Raw genomic sequence first — 4,731 nt, forward strand, 5'->3', positions numbered from 1 at the left:
CATCCGCCTCAAGGTTGTGCGTGTTGTGGCTTCACAAATGCTTTGCTGCATACCTCGGTTGTAACGAGTGGTTATTTCAGTCAAAGTTGCTCTTTTATCAGCTTGAATCAGTCGGCCCATTCTCCTCTGACCTCTAGCATCAACGAGGCATTTTCGCCCACAGGACTGCCGCATACTGGATGTTTTACCCTTTTCACACCATTCTTTGTAAACCCTAGAAATGGTTGTGCGTGAAAATCCCAGTAACTGAGCAGATTGTGAAATACTCAGACCGGCCCGTCTGGCACCAACAACCGTGCCACGCTCAAAATTGCTTAAATCACCTTTCTTTCCCATTCTGACATTCAGTTTGGAGTTCAGGAGATTGTCTTGACCAGGACCACACCCCTAAATGCATTGAAGCAACTGCCATGTGATTGGTTGATTAGATAATTGCATTAATGAGAAATTGAACAGGTGTTCCTAATAATCCTTTAGGTGAGTGTAGATTATGCAGGGAAAAATATAAATCTAATACTCTTTTTGTCAGGGCATCTGTGGCTTAGAAGGTAGCGCGGGTTGCTCACTGATCACAGGGTTGACTGTTCAATTAACAATAACTACGTAGAAATAGTCTCATTTGCCAAGTCATGTACGGGAATCAGTATTACATTGAGACTGTTTCATAACCAGTTAAAAACTCCTTGTAGTAACTTTAAAATGAGTCGAGAAATAGCACTTGGCCTGGTGGCTGATAAATTGAGAGCGTCTAAGAAAAAAGGTCTTATCTAAAGAATACTCAAGAATTTGATGGTAAAAGCCATAAGCTGCCTATGTTAGGGTCTACCATGTGACACTTTGACAAACACTTTTTTCAGTGCAGACATTTTGTCAGAAGACTGAATGCTTTATTTCTTGGGCTCTAATGTCCTCTGCTTGGAACTATTAGCTGTTATCACCAATGTCTTTGTATTTTCTGCTCTGTAAAGACTTGACAGCATTATGTTGTCTTTGTTTGCAGTTCAGACATAGTGTGGCCGGTATGGCCAGAGCGCTGGATGATTCACACAAGCCAAGTCCACATTATAAGGGGCTTTTGATTATTGAAGAATCCCTTGGAGGAGTCGGTGATGATCAGCATGTATTAATGTTTATTTCTGTCCTTGCTGGTAAATCTTAGGGTAAAATGTGGTGCAGTGTTTGCAGTACAACACACAAAGCAGTTTTATAGTTACAAGGAGTATCCTTACTGTATGTATTCAAGACAATGTTGAATTACTGCACATTAAAGCCATTGTTCTTTAATACCAGAAATGGGTGGATATTATTGGTGCAGATTATTTTGTCTCTTTTTATTTCCAATTTTGCTGCTGCACTTATGTTATTTAGTTCTTCTAAATGCCACAGTGATATTTCATGTCACCTGAATAAAAAAGCTCCAGATTGGCCTGCTTACATTGTAATGGAAAGAACTGAACTCTAGTCACAAAGAGTAGATGTAAAAACAGCTCAGATCAAATTTGCACACATTGATGTAAATTTAAAAAAATATATTGTGAATCTGTCTGTTTTATTTGCCTTACTTGGGTGTTTTATACCTTTAAGAACCAGTCTGAAGCTGAGAAGTTCATGTGTTCCACTGACTTACTAGTGGAACAATGTTGTGTTTGTGCGTGTGTGTGTGTGTTAATGGGTTAATGATTTCTTTAGAAGACAAAGCTGCAGCTAAATTTGTGGAATCACCTTAAAGAATTATTTATGGTGCTTGGGTGCACAATATTACTTTAACTTGTGTGTGTTTGTGTGTGTTTGTCTTGCTGCTTCTGCTGTCTAAACTGAAATATCACCATTTTAACACAGCCCTTTGGATGCTGATCCAATATAGAGCTGATTGCTGAACTGCTGGCCCTTGTCATTTTCAATGCTTGTGTTTGTGCCTTTGTGTGTGTGTCTTTAATAATGTATATACAGTATAAATGTGCCCATACGCCACTCACTGTGTGTGTACATTGGACCATGACCACACTGTATTTAATTGTGTGTACGCTTTTGTGCCTCAGTTCCCCATCACAATGGTGTGTTTGCAAACACTGTATGCTTCTATGGACAAGTTTAGTGTGTGCATGTTTGTGTACCATTGTGTGTATGTCATTGGTCAGTTTTCGCATTAGGTATTCCTCTGTAAACTTTAAGATCTGCATATAGATTAACAACACGCTCAGAGGCAATGCTGTAGATTCACCTTATTTCCCCAATTGGTATTCTGGTGGTGTTATGGAAACTGGAAGCCGCTCTCATACAGAAGTTGACAAGTCAGAAAGTGGGCCACACACTATAAAAGAAAACCAGGAAGCAAGGAACATGTTTTGGACTGGGGGAGAAATTTCTGTTCTAATAAATGGGCGCCATCTTTGAGCCCAATATCCAGTTCTTATAATAAATGCATGGACGGCGCAGGTGCACTGTCGAGGTATTAAATAAAATATGATGGTAAACCTACAAACGTAAAGCTATCTATGTCTTCCAAGCCCCTGGGAACAGAGCAAAATTAATATTTGTATTTTTGAGATGTGAGCCATTGTCATAAAGATCAGCAAACTAATCTTTAGGTTGGCGTAATAAAAGATTAACTGGAGCTAGTGGTGAACTTAGCTGGGATTTACTTTTTGGTTGTTAGAAACTGTAATTCTCTTTTTCATTTTTATTATATTTTATGGGGTATGTGTATAATATACATATCAAAATACAAAACCTGCACAGAACATAGACCAGAAAATCTAATTAATGACAGATGTTGTACAGCACTGTTTCTCAATGGGGCTGTGCTTGCGCATGTTTGCATGTTAATCCCCTCTCTCCTTTTCATACAGGTCTTGTGAATCTTCCTTCACTGCAGACGGTTTACTAAAGGCAGAACGCCAAAGAAAAGAAAACATCCAGGAGTGGACCCCTTGTCCTCCCTTTGCTTTCCAAACAAACACACGTTTTTGGCTGTCTACAGAAAAGGCCCCTCCCCATCTCTTTTCTGCTTTCCCATGCCTGTTGTATCTTTTGGTAAAATTTATCACAGCCTGCCTTTGTTGGTAAACATGAGTACAACTTATTAATGTCACCCCACATGATTTCTGGGAATTGCAGTAGTTAAAACTATTTTCAAACAGTTACCAGCTGCTGCCATGTGGAGGTGCTAATGTGCTTAGTTGCCAAGCGCAGTTTCAAAACTGTGTTTGAAAAAAGCAATGGCAATTTTTCTCATGTCATATTCAGAAAATCTAGCAAGAATGTAGACTCTACATTATCTGTTAATTTTTCTGTGAAGGGCGTATGAGTAGGCTTCTGTGTGTGTGTGTGTGCGTGCCTGAGGCCTTTGCAATTGGCATTCCAGCCCACATGTAGTCATTCTGTCTCGCTGATTGACCCTGTTGTCTAAATGAGGAGCGGTTAATTACCTCCTCACAGCAGCTCTGTTCACCATGCAGCCTACCCACCAAGACCACAGAACAGAACACAACACGACACCTCTGGTTAACAAATTAGACAGAGAGGCAAAGAGAGGCAGAGAGACGGAGACACTGAAACAACTGAACAGTTAGGGAACAAATGAGAAATGAGAAAAGAAGGGAGGAGGACAGATGAATTCAATTAAAGAAGCATCCAGTTCATTAAAGAATTAAAGAACTGGTTGCTGCCAGCTAGCAAATGAAAGCGAGGGAAGGTGGTCAGTGAGGAGAGAAAAAAAGGATCAGAAGAAAAACCAGGAAATGGATGTAAAAGAAGAAGAAAGAAAACCACGGGAAGCTAGTGAATAAATGAGAGGCCAAAACAAAATAACGAGAAGTTAAAACAGATGAAAAAGAGAGGTTAAATCAAATGAGATGGAGACAATCATACAAATGGGAGCTGGCAAGGGAAATAGAAAAGAAAGAGGTGGAGAGGAAACTAAGCGACACCACAACCACAGGATGCTGCTTTAACAAATGGGCCTGTGCAGCAGCCTACCAGCACTGTGGTGTGATACGGCCCATTTTTCATTAGTGCTGTGATTTATCAACACAGTTCTGAGAGGATCGTCGCGGGGGCTTTTGATTAAGGCCATTAGATATTAGACATTAGCCGTGAGATTACTCACACTGCTGGTGTGCGTTTGATTCTGTATGGCAGGGCTTGCCGAGGGGCAGCCTCTGTGCCCTGCTGACTGCTCTCTTTGAAGCAGCCCTTGACAATGATGGGGTCCTCTCAGTGGCTCAGCGGGTGAAGGAGTGTGCCATAGGTTAAATACACTGTGCAGAGTTTGACCTTTGTCATGCCATCTATACTTTTTCTCTTTCTTTCTGTTATCTACTTTCTTCTGCTTTTAGGCTGAATGGATTATGTGTCTACATTGTATTATGTTTATCAGTAAGTAAATGTAGTAAAGTAAATGTAAAGCTTTAAGCTGCACTTATCAATATTTTAATATAAATAATGCATCAAATGACTATGTATAATGTAAAGAGGGTAGCTTGACCCACAGAGAAGTATCACTAGCTATGCAGTTCCATCAGCACGCTCATTGTTTGGTTTTGTGGCCCACAACTCTACTCTCATTAATAGTTCTTGTTTCAGCACTAAAAACTTAAATGCATAGTATACTGCCTGACTAGCATCACATGGCAAAAGAAAGACAATGTTTGCAACTAGTTAGTGAAGATAGTGGAGCATTTTGCCACTAAAGAGCCAGATACATCCCTCATGAGTTAGAGGAGAGAAAAC

This window comes from Micropterus dolomieu, linkage group LG19 (assembly GCF_021292245.1).
Source record: "Micropterus dolomieu isolate WLL.071019.BEF.003 ecotype Adirondacks linkage group LG19, ASM2129224v1, whole genome shotgun sequence".
In the NCBI taxonomy this organism is placed as follows: Eukaryota; Metazoa; Chordata; class Actinopteri; order Centrarchiformes; family Centrarchidae; genus Micropterus; species Micropterus dolomieu.